The 23917-nt window shown below is 31.6% G+C and overlaps 1 long non-coding RNA gene across 1 annotated transcript; it reads left to right on the top strand.

Moving 5' to 3' along the window:
• The first annotated feature begins 277 nt into the window (after window positions 1-277).
• LOC143083259 (uncharacterized) lies at window positions 278-6101 on the top strand. The gene is made up of 3 exons (XR_012980606.1): window positions 278-409; window positions 1974-2101; window positions 3259-6101. It is a non-coding gene; the product is annotated as an uncharacterized LOC143083259 (long non-coding RNA).
• Window positions 6102-23917: the final 17816 nt, after the last annotated feature.

Genomic DNA, 23917 nt, shown 5'->3' with positions numbered 1-23917 from the left:
GCTCTGATTCCTATATGTTGTATTAGGTCACTAGCACACATAATGTAACTGATAATAATCACAGGTAAACAAAATATTTTATTTTATTTTGTGAAAATTAATAATTTTATTTACACATTGCCTTTTTTTCAGCTTGGTTCCATTCAGATGTTTTAAATCTGATCAATTGCACAGGCACTTGTCTCAGAAAAAAAAAATTACCTACATGTATATACCTTAATATATAATTTTTTTTTTCTGAGACAAGTGCCTGTGATCAATTGCTACAAGGAGAGGAGGGGGGAAATGGGCAACCCAACTATGAAGAAAGTTGAGGTGTGGGCCCGAATTTCCCAAGATTTGTTAGCACTTGGTACAAAAAAGAAGCTATAACGCCTGTGAAAAAAAAATGGAATAACCTTAAAATAAGGTATACTAAAAAAATACTAATGAAATGAATATCATTGATTTCTATTATCTTACTCAAGGAAAATACCTGGTAATGGTTTTGACTTCTTGTCAGATTTTGGGAATTCTCTTGCTTTTTTATGAAGTGCCATTAAAATATTGAAATTGCCTGCCTATAACTTTTTTCCTTTCATAAATTTATAAAATATAGTACAAAATTGTAATTTGGTAAATGTTATAGAACTCTTGTTATTTTGTCATACTTTTAGATAGAAACAAGAATGTGTCCTCAGTACACGAATGCCCCACTCGCACTTTCATTTTCTATGTTCAGTGGACCATGACATTGGGATAAAAACTCTAATTTGGCATTAAAATTAGAAAGATCATATCATAAGGAACATGTGTACTAAGTTTGAAGTTGATTGGACTTCAACTTCATCAAAAACTACCTTGACCAAAAACTTTAACCTGAAGCGGGACAGACGGACGAACGGACAGACGAACGGACGCACAGACCAGAAAACATAATGCCCCTCTACTATCGTAGGTGGGGCATAAAAAACGTGCCGATGTTAAATCATTTCTTGCAAATTGGATTTTCGATGGCTTTATATAAAAAACATAAGGATGGTGACCCTTTATTTTGTCCTTTTTTTAGCTAAATGTACAAGTACTATCAATGTTCAATCTTTTGAAATGTGTGTTATTTTGAAACAGCAGCCAATATCCTTTAATTATTGTGCTCCCGATATATCATATATCATCTTTCACCAATTTGATAAAAAAAAAAACAATATATAGGATATATATCTTGACATCACAGACTATCCTTAACTGATAATATAAGCTGGCATGAATTGATGACTTATAATGTTTGACCAGCTATTGGTCCAAACCCTTTAAATATCGTAGGCCAATAGTGAAGGTTGGAAGTGCGGTCTTATAATTATTTATTTATTTAACTAATTTATCTCTATTCTTTTATTCATTTGCCCTTTGAATTATTCTTCACTTTTTGTCTATTATTCTCTATTCCTGGACCCCATCCAATATAAGTTATGTACGTCCATATCCGTAGATATGGATATTTTAACACCCTGAAGTACCCAAGTACACCATGAGGCGTAGCCGAAGGGTGTACAGGGTATTGAAGGGTGCTAAAATATCCATATCTACGGATATGAACGTAGATAACGAATTTATCCCCGGTCTTAGTCCGAATTCGGGCGAGTTTTATGGAAATCCGGGTACAAAGTGTAACGCGTAAACAACGTTTTTTTTCATTATCTAAAAAAGATTTATTGAAATTTGGAAATTTTACATATTTTTTACTGGGGGTAGGATACTACCTTTGGTAGAACCCTACAGGTAGTCAAATATAAGACGTTTTTAATCCGGGGATATGGGTTAGCAACACCCAGGGGCTATGGGTTTTGTAACGACGTGCGTTAACCAATCAAAATCCTAGATATATACTAAGCCGGGGATAATAATATATCTTATGAGTCTTATATTAAAAAAATGAAATTCTATTTACCCAATTTGTTTCAGTAAAATAAGATTGTTATTCTTTTACATTTCAGATACAGATCAATTAAAGACTCCAACTCTAAAACAGGAGGTGAATGTAGCACATGGCTATATTACGAAGAAATTAATAACATTCTCTGCAAGGATCCCTCGATAAAGCCTCCTAAGATCATCTCATCAAGTATATACATTTTCATTAATCATTATTGGATTGTGCAGCTGTATTGGTGTAGTTATTCATGTAATTCAAATTGAATTAAAAAAAATCAACTATTCATGTTATTCAAACTGAATAAAAAAAAAACAATTCATGTTATTCAAATTGATTAAAAAAAAACTATTCATGTTATTCAAATTTAATAAAAAAAAAATCAACTATTCATGTTATTCAAATTGAATAAGAAAATCAACTTCAACACTTATAGTTCTTTCAACCATCCTGGATTAAATGTGATATAAAAAAGGCATAGCATAATGATATGCAGATTCTTTTTTTTCATGACATTAATATATATATATATACTTTTCCAAAAACAATAGTCTTCAATTCAGTGGTTGTTGCTGTCAGAATATATCATGTTTGTTTGGTTGATTATTTTGGACATATCTTTTCACATCAAATATGTTACATTTTTTATATATTTAAAAGCTGACTATGTGGTTTTGCGTATTGTTGTAGTCAGCACAGTAATTTACAGTTGTTAACTTAATTCTACTTCATTTGACATTTGTTCTCTCAGATGGAGAGTCGACTTCTCGGCAATCATACCACATCTGATTTTATTTTGAAAAAAGATATGAATTCCAGCTTATTCTGTTCTGGTTTGTAGCGCCACATTTTAAGGATGTACTTAGGTGAGGTTAGGTGAAAATTAATAAATTAAGAAGTTAAAATTGATACTATAAGCTGGTAGAGCATCCATTAAGGATAAAAATAAGCTAATAATATTGATAGGTCATGGACCTCCTTTTCGAGATATTTGAGATTTAAAATATGGCGGGAAAAGGCTGACTCGGATTTTTACCTTATATTTGCATTGGTATTATTAGGTCTCAAAACAAAAGAAAGAAAATTAAGAATCTTCTAAAATTTTGGTAAATGACCTTTTATGAGCTATTAATTCTTATATGAAAAAAATAAATGGGTGTTATGGGGCAAAATATTTCACATTGTATTGTATGGGAAAACACCAAGGAGTCCGAACATTTGACACAAATTCCAAAACCTCACCTAAGTACATCCTTAATTCTTTTTTTGGTAATTTTGTGAAATATGATGTTATTTATATGTTTTGTTACTCTCTATTCTTCATATTTATAATATGTATTAAATTGCAGCTAAACCATCAACAGCACCAGCAGAAATGCCAGAAGACAAAGACAAACTACCAAAAGCTGCAGATAAACCTGAAGAACCTAAAAAGAAGAAGAAGAAGTTGGCTCCAACTTGGATGGAGGAATTCATCCAAGAAAACCATAAGGAGAATGAGAGGAGAAGGGAGGAGTTCAAGGAATTTCGCAAGGAATTTCTGGATCTCCAACGTGAGAAGAATGACATTTTGAAAACATTGGTATCTAACATGCAAAAATAATTTGTTTTTTTTTATAACAGGAAAGTTTTGCAAAACTCTGTCATTTTTTTTCAATTTCTAATTTATTCAAAATCTTTAATATTAAGGGCATACAATTCAGTAGTGAGGGCAGATAAGAATGCATCAACAATTAAAGCTTGTATTTTTTCATTTCTGAAACATGTCAAAGATAACTTTTAAAAATTCATTGAAAAATCACTACGGTCTTCAAATTCTGAAATAGATTTATGATTCATATTTTTGGTGGAAATCACTGTTTAAATCGTAAAAACTGAACACATTTGTACGTTTATGTTTCAAAATTTCATCAAAAATCTTACCTCAAATTAGTTTTTTACAATGTGTTTTCTACAATGATAATAGTAGAAATCCCAATAGGTTAACCACCATTGAACTAAGACTATAAATATCCTTAAAACTGAAAAAAAACCATACCAAAGCAATAACATAGTGACATTATTGTATTTAAAACTTTACTTGATTGAAAGTTACAAGGAAGCTGCAATGGTGTTCCTCTTTGTAGAGGCGTCAATATTCAAGGCATCTATTTCTGCTAGTGGAATAGTATCAATAGAGTCTTTCCAATTTTCATTCCTTAAAATGAAGTTGTGTAATCCTACACACGACATTACTACGGATGGTATTGTCATATCTAGTGACATGTCAAGATATTTCAGTCTCCGGAATTTCCCTTTAAGCAAGGCAAAACTCCTTTCAATCACTGATCGTGCAGCACCATGGACTACATTGTACTTTTTTTGTGCTACTGTTAGTTTTCCATGATCTCTGAATGGCGTCATCAGAGCATGTGATAATGGATAGGCTGAATCGCCAAGAAGGTGCAGATGTTTAGGAACAGACGGAAGTAGATGAGACAAGTCACTGTTCCTAAACATCCTGGCATCATGGATTGAACCTGGCCACCCTGCATATGCATGAATGAATTCCATATTAGAATTGCAAACACCTTGCAGTAAAACTGATGAATACCCCATTCTGTTGATGTAGGATTCTCGGTTTTCTCTCCTTCCTTTGATAGGAATGTGGGAGCCATCCACATACCCGAAACATCCTGGAAAGCCATGGTGCTGCTGATTTTCAAGCGCCATTATTTCCATTTGTGCAGTTGTTGGCCAAGTTACAAAATTTGTGATATTACTTGCCAATACTTCAACAATGACTAACATGTGGAAGTGTAGGGAACGTTTTGACATTCCAAAGCGATCCGCTACACTTCTGTAAGATTCTTCTGTTGCCAGGAGCCATATTACGCTTAAAAGCTTGCTGACAGGCTCAACCACCCTGCATTTCAAATCCGTCATTAACTCTTCAAGTAACAACTGAAATATATTAGACACAGTTTGTTCAGTATTTTATTTCAAGATATATTTATTGAACACTTTTATCTGTCATTATTTTTTTATCGCTTCTTTAGAAGGGAAATATTTCATATTTGACAATCTTAGTATTATACGCAATTGTAATCCTTGATAATACAATTTTTACCGCAAAATTAAAAAGAAAGTTCAATTATTTCCGGTGAGAAAGCCAATCCGCTTCTCTACAATATATGTTTTTTCTGAAAAGGTAGAAATATTATAATTATTATTAAAAAAAAGAAGGAAATGTGAAAACTTTATTTTGTGTTTACAAATTATATGTGAGTTTGAGAACAACACTGATGTTTTTAAAAGGAACATTTAACTACTTATAACTTTGTATAATTTTTATTACGAGATTTAACATTCAGTAACACCATTACTTGTGTACTCTTTTTATACGACTGCAAAAATTAAAAAAAAATTGGGCATATTTTGGTATCACCTTGGGGTCGTCGTCTGCGTCGTCGTCGTCATTGTCCGAAGACTTTTAGTTTTCCCACTCTAACTTTAGTTTAGGTCAATAGAAATTTATGAAATTTAAACACAAGGTTTATGATTATAAAAGGAAGGTTGGGATTGATTTTGGAAGTTTTGGTCCTAACAATTCAGGAATTAGGGGCCAAAAAAAGGGCCCAGATAAGCATTTTCTTGGTTTTCGCAAGACCATTTTTATTCATTTCTACTCCCAAACCACCTTAACAAAAAACAAAAGTCTTATATTCATCTACTAATAGGATTTTGCTGTTACTCTATATTTTGGGGTACCTATTTTGTATCCCAGGGGTGCCACTACTCTACCTAATTAACCCCTCATCATTTTTTTCTTTCATGATGTCTAGCATTTAATGCTGAACATTTGTTACCTTTTGATTAATCTTTTAATCTGTTAGAATTATATATTTAGTATCCCTAACAAAAAGTGGACTTTGCCTTTCCATTATTTAGGAGTACCCATTTTGAGAAATGAATCCTTTTAAACCAATATATACAAAATAATAGAAAATCTATCACCTTTCAAGTTCTGTAGTCGACCTATTAATTAGTAAAGGATTTACTGTAGAAAAAAAATATCTTTACAAGATGTATATTTATAGATTTCTTAGCTTTTTAGGGCTCTTGTTTGAAATTTAATGTATATATGTATCTATGTATGTTTTAATTATGTTAACTTTACATTAAATATAGCATTAGTTATATATAATTATAGTTATGCAACCAACCATTTTACATAGTCTTGTTATATGATTCTTTTATGGCCCTGCAACGAAGTTGTCGGTGCCATATAGTTTTACCCTTGTCCGAAATCCGTAATTCCGAAATTCCGTAATTCCGTCATTCTGTCATTCCGCAACAAACCGTTATACAGAGTTTTTTTCTTAATGCCTTCAGATATTGGGCTGATTTTTGGTATGTGAGTTAACCAGGATAAGTTACAGATCAAGTTTAAGTTTCGTTCCGCTCCACCAATTTTTGCTGAAATTACAGGCTTGGACTTTGAGAAATTGTTGAAAATCACAGTTATACAAACTTTTTTTCTAAACGCCTTTAGATATTGGGCTGAATTTTGGTAGATTCAGATTCAGATTCAATATTTTATTATAGTCTCACCACATACAAACATAAAATGAGATTCACATACATAGATTTAAAACATTAAAACATTTGCATTGCATGTACCAATCTTAAAAAGATTTATGAGAGACTTTTAAGATATACTATATACATATAAACTTATTTTTACACATTTAGAATTAAAAATTCTGACATAATATACATTTTTACTAAATGATATTAAAACATTTGTTTCTTTAAAAACTAGTGAAATAAAATACTATTTCTTCTTAATAAAATGTTGTTGCAGGTTTTGGCAACTATAGCAGCAACATTGTCATTACTAAATAAAAATATAAATTTTTCATTATCTGATAAAAGGTTAAAATGTTCATTAAAATGTAAAGCTTCATGTATCATGATTTGTCTTAGATCCACATATAATGGGCATTTTAAAATGACATGCATTTCATCTTCAACAATAGAGCTACAGTTAAAACATGTCCTCTCGTGGACTTCTTTCTTTTCATATCTTCCAGTTTCTAGTTTTAGTGGAGCTACCCCACATCTAAATTTAGCAAATGAACTTCTGTTCTTTAAAGATATAATATTTTGCAAATAATTTTCAGTACAATAGTTATTTTTAAACAATTTGTAAGTTCTTAATTTACTTCCCTCTGCATATGCAGCAACTCTTGTACACCAGTTTGATTTAAAATTATCAAATACATCCTCCTCAATTTGTTTAATACAATTTTTGTTTAATACATTTGATTCAAAATTACAATATTGCTCATAATTATACAATTTTAACATTTCTATAACTCTAAAACTCCAGTTTTTAATTCTAGTATTACACTTTCGTATAGACCACTTAAAAATTTTAAAATTTATCCTGTGTGGGTCCATTATGGAACACCTAGCCCAATGTCTCAAGACACTTGACCATTGTTTAACGCATGGAGGTTTCCAGCCCATATCACCAGCTATGGCATCATTTGGTGTGTATTTGCCAACACCCATGAAAAATCTCATGGCCCTGTTTTGGACTGCATTTATGCAGGAAAAGTCTCTTGTTCCCCAAATACCTGCGCCATAACTAATAACTGACCATACCATTGTATCATACAGTTTTGAAAAAATTTTGTGCTGGAAACCACCATGCATTTTACTCTTTACAATTAATAATCCTAGTGCTCTACTGGCTGACTTCGCTACTGCCTTAGCCATTAACTGATAATCTAAATATTCAGTAAGTAATAAGCCTAAATATTGATAACTTTTTACACATTCTATACTATTACCACCAATAGAAAAAATACATTTAGTTTGTAAAACAGCTGGATTTCTAAAATGCATGATCTTAGATTTATTTATATTAACTGTCAGCTCATTATTGAGACACCATGTATTAAGCACATTCAACATTTTTTGTAAATCTTCTTCATTCTCTGCCATTAAAATAACATCATCAGCATATAACAATATAGCTAATTTTTCTTCATCTATGTTAATACCAATATTCAGAGCATTAATGTCATCAACCAAATTATTTATATATATATTAAACATTATAGATGATAAAACACAACCTTGTTTCAATCCAGAATCAACATTAAACCAGTCAGTCATATTACCATTAATACGTACACTACATTCTACATTAGAGTATAAAGCTTTTAAAGAATACATAAACTTTGAACTTATACCTAGATTTTCTAGTTTGTTGAACAAAAAAACTCTATTAATTGAGTCATATGCTTTCTTAAAGTCTATAAAAGCTACATATGTTGATAATTTACACTTGGTATGTGAGTTAACCATGATGAGTTACAGATCAAGCTTGAGTTTCGTTCCGCTCCACTAATTTTTGCCAAAATTACAGACTTAGGACTTTGAGAAATTGTTGAAAATCACAGTTGTACAGACTTTCTTAAAAATGTCTTCAGATATTGGGCTGATTTTTGGTATGTGAGTTAACCATGATGAGTTATAGATCAAGTTCCGTATTTTAGAATTTAAAAGATTTAAAGGATGCCTTTATGAATACTGTTTGAGAGTTTTGATTTACCACAAGTAGTGACCTACAATTGTGTACATTTACTTTATTCATAGATATAATAACCATCTATATTTTGAACTCTGGTTGGTAGTTCTTCTTCTTTATATATATATACAGAAAAACTGATATCAACTGGTTGATGATTACTTTCTGGCGCATGCTTGGTTTAACAATATTGTTAATGTTTAAAGTTATCTCAATCCATTGATTGGTTCATTCATTTTTGGTTTCTCAATGTGGCAAGCTATTTCACTTGCAATCATAACCCATCTCCTTATTTCATCAGAGTAACAAGGTCAAAACTAAGGCATTGTTTTAATCTATGTCTAAAAATTAATTTAAAAGCACTTCAACCAAAATATTTGCCTCTTTAGGTACTGTGACAGTACTCGTCCGAAAAAATGAAGGATGTTGCCCTGTTGATATTATAAAGAAGATGTGGTATGTTGCCAATGACAAGATACCAAACATGCCAAATGACACAGAAATTAACAATTTTAGGTTAACAGATGGCCTTCAACAATGAGCAAATTCCATACCACATACATGTAGTCAGCCCATAAAAGGCCCCAAATGACAAATGTAGAACATTAAAGGTGAAAACGTATGGCATCATTTACGACAAAAAAAATGAAGGAAACTCATATATGTGACACATCAACAAACGACAACCACTGAAGTGCAGGTTCTGGACAGATATGAACACAGAGAATGTGGCGGGGTTAAACATGTTGGCATAATCCCAACCCTCCCTCAACTGGGGCAGTGGTATAACAGAACAGCATAAGAAAGAACTCTAACACAGAGGGGATATCCCAACAATAGAAAATACAGGGTTGAGTTCAATATCGTAGCAGCTACGTAGCTGCTATTAATATATATGTATCAACGAGTCTATAGCTACATGTTCAATAGTCAAAATCTACATAGCACTACTTATAAATAGCCACTACTATATAGAATACAACCAAGATCTCAGAGTACATCTATGAGAGAAGGTAGGAGGGGTCACGATCTTGAAATCCCAGGCTTAAAAACACGAAATCCAGAAGCCCTGATTTAAAATAAACTTAAATCCTGACACCCTAAATTAGAAAAAAGAATTCCAAGATCCCGAAGTGGGTGTCATTGGGGTTAAAGCATGATGCGGGATTGCCAATATTTTGTAAGCATGACACGTGAAAGTCAAATTATTGTGCCGTGAAAACTGGAAATGAAGTCTATATAGTGGTACACGGGAAATTACAAAAAATTGAGAATTACTTGCGTACATAGTGTAAGCGGGATATTAGAATCTGACAAAACAATAAGAGGGGATCATAACTCCGCCATAAGGGTCGATCCCGAAATCCTGAGCTTAAAAATACCCGATCCCAGAGTCCCCATAAAGGTCCTACCCCCCCCCCCCCCACACACACACACACACAATCTATCCCACACTCCTTGATCTTTGTAATTATTTTATAAAGCATAATTAGATTATACATGTACCTGAAAAGTTGATCTTGTCATTCTGAAGTGTGCTTTAAAGGTGGGATCATTGTATCGTGGAATATCGTAATGTACAAAGCCCTCGATTCTGTGGTTAAACAGTGGCTGTCCTTGTGAGAGAGACGCTATACAGGCAACTACTGCTGTGTTGCTGGTTGTTGTAGGGTCTGTAGCTTCTACTGCCTGTAGCAAATCCCCATCGTCCGAAAATTCTATTATTGCAGCAAGAACATTTGGCGATATACTTGTAGACATTTTGGAGAAATGAAATATGTAGCACTAGCAGACGACAATCTTTGGAAATTGAAGAAAAACAGTAAAGTCAGTTAAAAATGACACAGTGCTTTCTTTTAAAAAATATAAAGTCAACTATGACAAAATTCAAATGACAAACTGGTATGAATTTCAATCCTTTTGTGTTGTGTATTGGCCGGAGTTCCGCCGGAAACTTCAAAGGCAACGAATAACTGTTGGACCGTTCCCGGACTACGAAGTTACCTCTTTCCAAGTATTTGTATATTTGCGTAAAAGGAGTATTTTCATTCATCATTCAATTTTACGGCAAATTCATTACTATCGACGCCATTTTTGATATGCTAGCTATAAGTAGCATATCGTTCAACATAAATAGATATTTATGACGTAGCAGCTAGGCTAGCTGCTACGATATTGAACGCAACCCTGATGATCAGTAGGACAACCGGATGTGCCTTTTTGGCCAAAATGTGATTCGGCGGCGCTCAGTAGTCCTACGCCAAAAATTGGACTTTTTTGCGTCGGCCGACGTCAGCTGAAAAATGGCGCGCTTTTGTAAAAAAATTTCATTTGTTTACAGCAAAGTACCGGCGGTAAATGCTGTTGATTTTAAGCACATTTATAAGAGAAAAATATATGAGTTTACTTATTATTTTCATGTTTGAACAAAAAAATAAAAGAAAATCTTATTTTTTCACATCTGAACATAGAATTTCGGATTTCGATTTTCTGCACTGTTGAATAAAATGGCGATATTAAAAAGGGGTACAAAAAAAAGAATATCCTTCAATTACCCTAAAATTTTTACAGTGTAATTTTGCTAGGTTTTCACATCAAAATCCGTAAAGAAAAGGGGTGTCCAAAGTAGGGCAAAAAATTGTAACCTTTTTAAAGTAGGGGTCTCATTTTTTTTAAGGTTTTTCCTTGCATGGCCGGTAGAATTAGAAATTGGAAAAGATTCTATTATTAAAGTAAATATTCATTCAACTAACAAGAATAGCTGAATCCTTATATATATAACCCCTATAAAAATATCAATATGTGTCAATTAATTGTAAAATTATAGATTTTTTTTCGAAATTGAAGAAGGCGCCATTTTCGCCCATTTCTCTATTTCGTCTATTGGTCTGCTATAATTATTAGATGATTCTAAAAAATCTCCGCCTCGATTTTTTTTATACTTTCATTTTATAATCTTTGGTACATAACGCAGATGTTATGAAAAAATTAGGCACTTCTATCGAGTAGAAATGGAGAACGGTCATCTTTATTTTGTATGTCCCCACTATGGGGGCGTGGTCCTCCTTTCACTTGTTTCTGAAGTACACGATAGCTATTCATCTCTCGAAATTAATTATCAATTAAATATCATTGAAACAAAATGAATATATTGTAAGACATCAATAAATTTTAAGTGCTACTGATTTTTTAAACAAAATATGCCGGAATCGATCCCATCCGATGTTGTGTCAATACATTATAGATCAACGTTGTCAATTTCCGGCGCCGAAAATGTCAACGTGAAAATGTCATTAAAAGTTGGAATCTTTTCTTCTTTGTATAAATTTTGTTTATCTTAATGTCAAGAAAGGTCCGTGTAACACTTATCAATTCAAAGTTTCAAAAAGTTTTGAAATTTTGGATTTTTGGAATTTTGATCAAAGTTTTAAAATATCAAAATTTCAAATTGTGTAAAAGTTTTGAAATTTTGAAATTTTAACCAAATTATTAAAATATTAAAATTCTAAATATTGTTTTTAAATTTGATAGTTTAGGATTTTGATCAAACTTCTAAAATATTAAACCTTACGTGCAATTTTGATTATTTCACTTTTTGAAAGTTTGATTTTTTAAATATTTGAGTAAAATATCAAAAATAGAAAAGGGGCAAAAAGAGGGGTACCTGGAAACAATAAAAATTGAAAACATACTGATACTTAAAAGTTAATGTATGAAATAAAAACCACAGACAGACAGTTCTAAGCGATGAAAAAATGAATGACAAAATAAATATTTCTCAAAAGAAGAGAATTCATTTCAAAACAAGACGTACGGATCTGATATTGGCCATTTTACTTGCTGGTTTTTCTAGCACCCATATTTAAGAAGAAACAGGAGTAACAGTAAAAACTGAACAACTCGCAGTAGGTCAAATAGTATGTTTAGGTTGAGCATGTATATATATTTTCTACTGAACTCTAAGCAATAGAAAGACTCAATACACGGTGTATCTCTTTTGATTTCATTTTTTTCTGTTTTGCTCGACGACTTCTTACTTTCTGCAATCATGTTGGCTAAAGAATATATCATTTAATCTGTTCTTTGTAAGTTGTTGGCCCTAAATATTCAGCTTTGAGCGTTCCCTAAGAAGGTCGATTCAGAAAAGCACTTCGGTTGTATGACGATCATAATTATATTGCCTTGTATCAATGATTTTAGTTAATATTTTTTTTTTTGGTACGGTAGGAATACTGAATGCATGGTGTCCCAATTAAGGTTGTGCTAGTCTACAATGTGGGATGTTTTTAATATATTTATATCTTATTTACGCTGAAATTAAGAGTACTAAGACCAAATATTAATAGATTGGAACCGAGATACTGTTATGTAAAGGTATCTACATAAACTCATCATAGATGGATACCTGGATATAAATGTTGCCGGTTTTTGCGCCAGACGCGCGTTTTGTCTACAAAAGACTTATCAGTGACGCTCGATTCAAATCAAGTTAAAAAGGCAAATAAAGTCAAATAAAATTAAAAAGGCCAAATAAATTTAACGTTTATATCAAACTTATAGCTCTGGTTTTGTAAAAGTTGAAACCATTCATGTCATATATAAACGTATACCATAAACATTATTTTCAGCATTCATATGTAACTATGTAATAGTTGCCGCTGTACTACATTAAGCGTCCATCTATCTATTTGTAGGTGTCGGCATTTTGAAAATTGAAAATTCTTTTCAAATAAAAGTTTATATCAGCGATATACTTAATAAAATTGTTAGCGCTTCGACAAAACAACAACACCCTACTTTTAAATTTAAGTTAAATGGTTGCTCCCTTCTGGACAACGTTTGGACTGGTTATCATACATGTAGCTCCATTATGGGTCCTAGATCAACCACTATTTTTGAATAGTAAATAAACGGAAAGGAATTTTTTTTTGTATTAAGGGATATTATTGTTCCGTATTTGCATTTTGGTATTTGAACATTTAAGTTACCGTACGACAATCGACTTTTAGCAAACTAAAAGAACACAGGTACATCCAGTCAGAATAGGGCGCGTAAAGAGAAGCCACAGTGTCAGCTGCATGGTGGATTTTTCCATATTTGGCCATACACCATTGCTCTGGAATAACCAGTACAATGTAAAACGCTGAATTTTAAGCAAAGAATTCAACAACGGAACGCTGAAAACTGAAATTTGAAAGTCAAGAAAAATAAGAACCGAAAAAAAAAAAAAAAATGAAGAGGTGTTTGGCCAAAGTAAAGTTAAAACATATCAAAATCCATCTATGAAGGCTACTTTGTCCGAGGGAGTTTAATCCTAAATTTCTTCGTAATTTGTACGTAAACAAAATATTTTAAATTATCGATTTTTTGTTGCCAGTGACGCATATTTCATGAATGTTCCGAAACAAATTAGCAATAAATACATCAGGGAGAGAGTGTGCATAATGAAGACATAACCTTTCAATTAGTTTCGTGAATTGAAGTCTGGAGCTGACGTATGGCAGTAACTGCTAGCTTTATATATAGTAGTCATTTGTTAATTTATCATTGTCATTTTGATTAGTTTCGTTTGTCTCCTATTCTGACATAGGACTTGTATTTCCTTTTAAAGTGCGTTTTACTGTTCGTATTTCTGTGTGTTATTCATTCTTTATTGGCTAGAGGCATAGAGTAGGGTTGTGATCTCACGAAACATGTTTAACCCCGTCGCATTTGTGCGCCTGTCCCGATTCAGGAGCCGTTGTCCTTTTAAGTCTTGTATGATTTTAATTTTAGTTCATTGTTATATTTCGAAGTTTAGTATGACATCTATAATCACTGAACCAGTACACTTTTTTGTCTAGGGGCCAGCTGAAGCGCGCCTAGTACAACGTTCATTGTGACGCATATATATACATTAAATATTCCTTCCGTGTTATTTCTTGGAACTGAAATAAATCATAAAAGGCAATTTATTATTGTCATGCAATCGATAAAAAAGAAAACAAAACGTTTAAAGTTGCATGCGACCGATGCGATTTTTTGGATCTACCTTCATCAGGAACGTCAAAAAGGTGAATAATACTATTTGGTTTACTGCGAGTTGGTCAGTTTTCACTGTTACTTCTAAATGTTGGGCACTGGGAACACCAAATAGCTCTGAATTATTTATCTCAAACGCTAACCTTATATGAGAGATGTAAATCGACTTATTTAGTTCCGGTTTAAATAGGTTTAACAATTTTTTTTGATAGATGCACAACCTTAAAATTTCAGGATACTGTTATCCCATGTGATGTCTAATATGTTTTATATAAAAAAAGGCTTCTTCTTTCCATAATTTATTTTGTAATTAAAAATGATTTGATATATTTCGTGCTATTTATTTATAACTAAGAATGATTGTTATCAGAGCCGTGTTTACATCACTGTTTACAGATACCCCTCTTTTCGCCCCTTTACTATTTTTGATATTTTAATCAAAAGTTTAAAAAATCAAACTTTCAAAAAGTGAAATAATCAAAATTGCATGTTAGGTTTAGTATTTTAAAAGTTTGATCAAATTCCTAAACTATCAAATTTATAAACGATATTAAGAATTTTAATATTTTAATAATTTGGTTAAAATTTCAAAATTTCAAAACATTTACACAATTTGAAATTTTGATATTTTAAAACTTTGATCAAAATTCCAAAAATCTAAAGTTTCAAAACTTTTTAAAACTTTGAATTGATAAGTGTTACACGGACCTTATCAGAGCCGTGTTTACATCACTGTTTACAGATACCCCTCTTTTCGCCCCTTTACTATTTTTGATATTTTAATCAAAAGTTTAAAAAATCAAACTTTCAAAAAGTGAAATAATCAAAATTGCATGTTAGGTTTAGTATTTTAAAAGTTTGATCAAATTCCTAAACTATCAAATTTATAAACGATATTAAGAATTTTAATATTTTAATAATTTGGTTAAAATTTCAAAATTTCAAAACATTTACACAATTTGAAATTTTGATATTTTAAAACTTTGATCAAAATTCCAAAAATCTAAAGTTTCAAAACTTTTTAAAACTTTGAATTGATAAGTGTTACACGGACCAAGAAAGTCATGCAATATGTTGAATCCATATCAACGTTATACCAAAACAGGCCTTACTTGGTAAACTAAAAGTTAAGGCCTACATCATCATCATGAGATTGACTTGTTGACATCTAGTCCAAATAATTATGACGTCTGGCAAGGCTATTTTAATTTTTTTTCTGGGACGCCTTCCTACGACTATGCATAGAGGGAGGGGGGCGACCATTTGCTTTTCTAGGTATGACTAGGTGGTGGTAATTCGAAGAGAGTCCTGGTGTGTTTGTACTAGTACTTGTCTGTCCTAGGTGCTTTACCTTTATATCCATTCAACGGTACCTGTTCATATTTTTTTTTGTTATTTTGTTTAATGTAAATTATTTGAATGAAGTATGTAAAAGTTTGTTGCCAACTTTTTTAATAAACCGCATAAACCATAACATTGGAGATCTATAGTAGGATATTTTTCTGGATTGACTATTTATTAATTTGCATCCATTGCATCATATATATGCTTTTATTTCTAAATATATTTCAATTATGCATACAGACGCATAATATTCCTTTTCAGGTCGTCTTGTGTCATGTTATTTAGGGGTCTTTTGTATATGTAGCTTACTATACATTATTGGTTCTGCTAAAATAAATGTTGAAGCCTGTCAGAGATATATATTTAGTCATTTGGTATCTGGTGAAGAGTTGTCTCAATGGCAACCATACACCAACTTCTTATTTTCATATTAGAATTGTAATCAAGCCTCAAGCAGGCAAACTGAAAGGGAACTGTAGTACCTTTAATAAATAACTTCTTACAAAAAACTGTTCCACTTAAAAAAATCAATGAAATATTTAAAATGATATGGCATCTCTTTTCTCCTTTCAGTCACAGGGGCTATGTTGTACGGTTGGTTGTATCATGCATTTGTAACTGGTGATAGGATATACATGTAGTAATGCAGTGTTGAATACCGATTCCCCTCTCCCTAAATTGATAGGGATAAAATAATTAAATTAAATTCTTTCACTAAATCTCAATAATAGGGCAAAAGTGAAGGAAATCAATCTAAGCACACTATTGGTTCCGCTCTGTCAGACATGTTTTCTGCTCTTTGGTTGGGTTGTCTCTTTAACACATTGCCCATTTCCATTTTCAATTTAATAGATTATTTAAGTATGTGATATGTGATAAATATCGAAAAGTGAGCTTATTTGATCAAATTCAGCCTTGTGATTCAATTCTTGAAAAAATATCAAAGCAAAATTGAGTTTTACAACATATGGGTGAAAGGTAAAAGTCTTAATTTACCATGAAAAAAGTCAAATAATTCTGGAATGGTAAAACTTGAATAAGCCCAAAAGTTAAAGTGAGCTTTCTTTAAATTAAACACATGCAAAATAAAAGGGAAACACTTGAGTCCAGAGGGAAGATATATTTGTTTTTCAGAAGTATACAATACACACGCTGAAATGTCTCGCCTTCTTTACTAATCATTGTTATTATGTTGATAATCCTAATTATAAAGCTTTATTACAACTGTCACACAAACTTAACATTAACCAAGTAAACTTAACATTGACTAATGAAACATGAAAATGAGGTCAAGGTCAGATGAACTGTTTAAGGTACACAGGAAAAATTGCAACGCATGTTTACCAGGTGTTTTTGAAAACATATGGTAAACATGCGTTTCACCATATGTTTACCATGTGTTTTGAGTAACAGGTGGTAAACATGTGTTTGAAACCATGCGTTTCCCATATGTTTGAAAAACATGTGGTAAACATGCGTTGATGAACGCATGTGAAACACATGTTTACAAAACACATCAGAAACATACGTTTGACCATATGTTTACCATATGTTTTAAGAAACACCTGGTAAACATGTGTTTGAAAACATGTGGTTTACATATGTTTGGAAAAACACCTGGTAAACACATGTTTTGAGTAACACCTGGTAAACATATGTTTGAAAACAGGTTGTTAACGTATGTTTTGAGTAATACCCTATCAACATATTGATGTTTAAAAAGATATGTTTTCATATTTTATATTACTTTATATTACTTATATTAAGGGGGGAAGCATTAAACTTCAAAAAGAAGGGGGTATGATTATTTTTCTGAATCAGAAGTTTTTTTTTGCACAAAGTATGAACAAATTTATTTAGTTTTTCGACGCTATCAATCAAATTATTTTGTTAAAATTTAACACTATTTGTAAGGTATGTGGGAAATCTGCATTCAGAATAATATTTTTGTCATCTGCTTGACCAGAATATATTTTTTCATCAAATTGTGGGTCAGATTTTTTTTGAAAAAACATACCCCCTTTTGAAGTTATATGGTCTTCCTTTAGTCAGTGTCAAATTGTTTGAGGTAGTATACTCTCTTGTTCAATGAAGCTAGAATTAGTGGAAATTGAGAAGCATTTTATTGTTAAAATCATGACAAACAATAGTCACTAAATTATGTCCCTCTAATCTGCCAAATCAGGCTACTAGAACAATTGTAATTCTTTGGAATAAACTTCCTTCTCAATTTCTCTTTTCTATACTACTCGCCCAACTCAAACCACAAACACTCTCACTAATTATTACAACTTTATCAAACTACTACCACTTAAAAAAAAAAGAAATGTAACAAACTAATTGAATAAAAATAAATATGAGGTTCTGGATGGGGGTCCTTTATATCTTTATTACTTTTTTCAGACCATTAACATTTTCTTTTTTTCTTCATTTATAATTTGTCCTTTACTTTCAATAACTTCTCAATATTCAGTCTTTACAATTTAGAAGTTGAACCCCGTGATTCTCAATTGTTCTTTATTCTATTTTTTGCTTTTTTACTCTTCTCTTTCCTTTCTTTATTTTTTCTCTCTTTATTCTGCACTTTAATTCGTCCATCATTCTTTATTCTTTCCTCCCGAAACGGTTTCTAGACCCTCATATACGTACAACTACAACTACAAATGTCCAAGAGTACGAAACCCCGGAATTCTCACCGTTACCATTTTGTATACTATGACGCAATACCATGGACGCTCACGAGCTGGCGATGGAGGTTCAATTTTTAAAACTAACTGCAAGAATGGAAACAGTCAGAGATATATGGTATAAACAACTCTGGTTGTTCAAACTGATGGTCAAACCGATGAACAAATAAATGGAAATGAACAACTTGTAGATTAACTGGAAGAAACCGGGGAACGATTGAAATGAAAGTCAACGCAACGAAAGTGTTTTTGTTTTGATGAGTGACTTGGAAAGCACAAAGGAAAGGTAAAAATAAATTTATCATTCACATTTTTTAAATGGATAAGCAGAAAGATGTAAGCATTAAATTATTTCTGTGTCGGCCATATACCGCCACACCATGCACATCGTCCATACTCTGTAAAGACATCTTCCATACTTCATGTACTTCAAGTTTTAGTTTCATTGAGCATGTTCAGTTTATATCATAAAATATAATAATACAACACTATCCGACATATGAATGGTATGTTTGTATCTGGGAAAAGGGTGTTACTAATTATATTTTTATAGTAGTACAAATGTGCTAAAAAAATAGGGTCGCTGTTTCATGCCCTGCTTGTTAGAACAGGGTCCCTTTTTCATGTCCTGCTTGTAAGAACAGGGTCGCTTTTTCATGACCTTCTTGTGAGAACAGGGTCTTTTTTAAACAAAGTATTTGTCTTCTAGTGGGGAGGAGGGTTGGAGTGGTCCTGATTTCGAAATTCCGAGCATAAAAACATGAAATCCAAAGGGGTGTGTCTTTTCAACACCAAAAACACCACCAAACACCCTGAAAACCATTGACCACTAAGAAAAACTGATAAACAATAAAACGATAAAACAAATTAAATTACTTATAATTTAATCAACTTTTAGATTTTTATGTTAAAATCAATAGTTAATATTAAACAGATACACGTATATCATGTTAAGGAGGGGTATTTGTGAAAAATACCAGTCGAGAGAATGTTTAATTTCATGAGCCATTATTCGCAAATACCCCTCGTTTTATTCAATAATGATAAAGTTTTTGAAAGTGTCGCCAGAACCTGCTATAGCATTTTACTCAGAAGGAATGTTTTTTTTATATTATTGATTATGCAGTATTTTAATGATATTCATAAGCAAATATATATTATACATGTATATAATATGTACAATATCTTATTGTTTTTTAGTAGTATTGATTATACAGTTGGAAAGCAGGTCACGGTTTGACCCCAAGTTTATCAGCAACAATAGAGTCACGTGACCGTGAAAATTCAGTAAAAAAACGGATGAGACAAACCTCATTTTAACTCACTGAATACTATTGTCGTAATAAAAACTTATTGACCTAACTAATCTTGAGTATCCATAGTTTATTCTCGTCAAAGCTCACACATCAAATCAAAGTCCTTTATTCTTTATTTTATCTGCAAACTTGGAGTTTGGGTGAAAATTGTCAAGTCTCCTGAACGAAAAATCTAAATATTTACGAGGAAACTAAAAATGATGGGCTAAATTTAAATTTAATAAAGCATCTCATTAAGACAAACACTCGATATGAATATCTCGGCAATAGAATGTTGGATACGCAAACGTCAAATTGATTTCAAACCGAAGCGGTGGTTTTTATGCCGATTTGTGCAAGTGGTTATCTCCCCTTAATATCACCAGTCAAAAATAAAAACCCAGCAAAATGCATAAAATTAAAAAAAAGGAGTTTACTTTACAAAAATTAGAAAGAAAATAAACGAAACTCGATTTATAACTATGTTATGATAATATAAAGAAGAGATAATTCCCCCTATTTTTCAGAGAAGGGCTATAACATGTAAATATTAAAAGACAAAATATTACTGCAGTAAAAAAAAAACAATTCAGAAATGTGGATAATGACATCTACATGTAAAATTAAAAACCTAGCTATATTGAAAGAAATTAGATCTGGCGGATGAAATATACTACATGTAATTTTTATATGTGGGATCATTCCTAGCAGAATTTTTTTAAACACTTCTAATTATATTTAATGCAATAAAACATAGTTTATACAATTTCAATAATCTTTCTGAAAATTGATATAATTATTAAATAAACAGTACTGATCATATATATTTTATATTCTATAAAGTGTGACCAAGAGTTACAACAAATTTCTTCAAATTAAGAGAGCCTTTAAACTCAAGCCTATGTTTCTTAGTTGCACAGTAAAATACAAAAAAGGGATTTATAAGTTTTATACCAAAAATATTGACAGAAATTCTGTAAAAAAATATGCTTTAAATTATAAGTGAAAGTGACACAATTTTGAATTTCAGAATCATTATTATTGTAAAATTAAACTATAAGTTTAGCTTGCACAGTAGCCCTTAGTCTTATTTCTCAGGGTATTTTATAGATTATGAAAGTAAACTTTTTGGAAAAAATGGGGCTTCTTCTCTTGAACAGGTTGCTGTATCAGCTTCTTTAAATAATTACATATTTATAAACAAAGTATTGTATATATACTTTACCTGAATACTGGTAATAGGAAATGAAATGAAACTGGTGGGACAAATTTTGTGCATTTTACTTCAATAATGATCAAAGATGCTTAAATTTGACAAGAATTTGCCATTTGAATAAATTCAATTTTGTAAGAACACATCTCTATGAATAAACTTCTTGTTTGGCTGACTTGGCTTGATAAGCTAGTTTTTGCTCTTATTACTATAAAATTGAGAATGAAAATATAGCTTACTAAGTAAAGAGATAATAATATAAGCAAAATATTATTATTAACTGACCTTCATTTTCTTTTTTCATATGTTTTTTTCCTACAGAATTTTCTTTGCAATGCATTTTCTATTGCTATTTTTGTGCTTTTGTCCATCCATACAGTAGGCTATCAATAATTTGTCAGATCTGTCAGAATTTTCCAAGACGTTTAGCTTTAAACGCAATAAAGAAGATCTTTGTTTGTTGTTTCACTTTTCCAATGTGTAAATTTTTACTATGCACATGACCGAGGGTCTGGATGAGGGGGTCTGTTATTCTGTAAACATTTGATTTTCACCCCTTTTTTCTCTAATCTTTAAAAAATTAACCCCTTTTTTCTCTAATCTTCCAAAAATTAACCCTTTTTTTCTCTAATCTTCTATTTTTTGGCCCATTATTCTGTAATCTTCATTTTTTAAGGGTATTATTCTTTAATCATTTAACCCCATCCAAACCCTCATGACCCTGACACATATTTTGTTATAAACGTTACATGACGTATGTTGAAAAAAGAAAACATTGTCACCGTCAATTTGTGTAGGGAATCAAAAGGGGTTTTAGTTACTTTAAAATACAAGTATTGTATGGAATTGTGAAAATCCACAACTTTTAATCAAAATTTCATTCATGTCTTTAATAAAATCAGTATTTTAGAGCACTTTGAAACAGGTACAATGAAAAGAAGCTAAACTTTACTGTTTTGAAGTAGAAACGTAGCTAAAACCAGATAAAAATTGACATGGCTGGTGGTCACTAAAATTGATGTATAAAAGTAAAAAATGATGGCTTCAAAACAGTGTATAAATTTAAAATAGGTTTCCCGGTTTCATTTAAGATCATAACCGTTCTTTTCTGTATTTGGATACGCAAACGTCAAATTAGGAAAAATCGATTTTTTTGGCGAACAAAAAAGATGGCTATTTTTTTTTAGAACGGACAGGATAAAGGAATAGCAATAACAAGCTATTTTTTGTAATGTTTGTATGTCGTAAAGAAATTATATTGGTCACAAAACCTACAAATTTTAAAATTTAATTGTAATAAAAGCATGACAAGTTGCAAAAAATACTTTAAACGTCAATCTTTTAGCCGATTCATTTGGCGGACTTTTTGACGTTACGGACGACTGTAGCGCCACCTAATTAATTCCCCCTGCTATTGTTGCTGATAAAGCTTGACGACAACGGACGTTTCCAAGGACTTGCTTTCCAACTGATAGCGTTTCTTTGTTTACATTGCACATGACGTCATAATTTAAATAACGTCACAACTAAATCCCTAACAACAGAACCAAAATCGGAAACGTTACGGTATTTCCGTTTCTTTTTTTTTTTAAACAAAGTTTAATATTTAAGTTACAAAAAAATAATTCATACAGACTTCGTCCCCATTTACAGGTAATGCCTGCCTCATATTATGGGGACGAAGTCCCCTATTACAGTAGAAAATTCAATAAAAAAAAAAAAAAAAAAAAAAAATAAATCGGGAAAATTTCCCGAATTTTTCATTGTATTAATGAACTCAAAATCGTTCAATTTTTTTTTGTCGTGTTTTTTTAATTTCCGGATCTGCGCAGAACACATAACTCTACTTCCTTCTTCCGGTCTTGTTGTCGTGAGACTTTGATTAGTCTAGTAAAATATAGGAACTCAAGGAACACAATACCAATATTTCATTTTTAATCATTCTTTGTCTTTGTTATGAATAAACGTTAGGCCTACCTGATGCATTGCGTTTCTTTGTTTACATTGAACATGACGTCATAACTTAAATAACGTCACAAGTAAAATCCCTAACAACAGAACCAAAATCGGAAACGTTACGGTATTTCCGTATCTTTTTTTATGTTTTGGTATTCAGGTCGTCCATACATTGAACCAAGGAATTTCTGTTAAAAATAGTTAGGAAAACCAACTAGTTTATCCTCCGAAACTAAATAAATAAACAAAATTAGAACTCTAAAGAGTTTTTTATTCTATTTTCTGATATTAATTTGAATATTTGTTAGATAACACCAAATTGACGAATTTAGAAATACGGGTTATAGCTATAGTGTCACAGTCAGTTTTTTATTTTTTTATTTCACCATTCACCGCTTTAAGTTGAATAATGAAACATAAACTATTTCATTATTCGTTATTCATTTTTTAACATTGAATAGTGAATAGTGAACTATTTTTAAATTATTCATTATTGAATTTTGAATAATGAACTATGAATAATGGACGTATTTCAGCGCGGTCACAAAAAACTAATAGACACTTCTCGTCTCTCTCCTTATTTTCAAAAAAGGTATTAATGAATATCAAAGGAAGTAACCCATCAAAGATACAAAGAGTTGCGTTCGGCTTCGAAAGATTTCTTCTTAACAGTTCAAAGCAAGGGATTCATGCGTTATACGCCATTCTTGTGCATTTTGAAATTATAACAGTTAAAAGTTACATATTTCTTTTTCGGTAGTAGTATGACCACACCAATGCTAAGTCATCGTAACACAGATTGGTAAATAAGATGATGATGAAAATGAGGAAGGTTCAGTGGCGAATTAAATACATATTCGGGTTGAAAGCATGTTATACTACTGTCCTAGGTTAGGGGAGGGTTGGGAT

The sequence above is a fragment of the Mytilus galloprovincialis genome, chromosome 7 (assembly GCF_965363235.1).
Source record: "Mytilus galloprovincialis chromosome 7, xbMytGall1.hap1.1, whole genome shotgun sequence".
Taxonomy (NCBI): Eukaryota; Metazoa; Mollusca; class Bivalvia; order Mytilida; family Mytilidae; genus Mytilus; species Mytilus galloprovincialis.
Note: the sequence above shows the minus strand (reverse complement) of the source record. Positions and strands in the feature narration are given on the sequence as shown.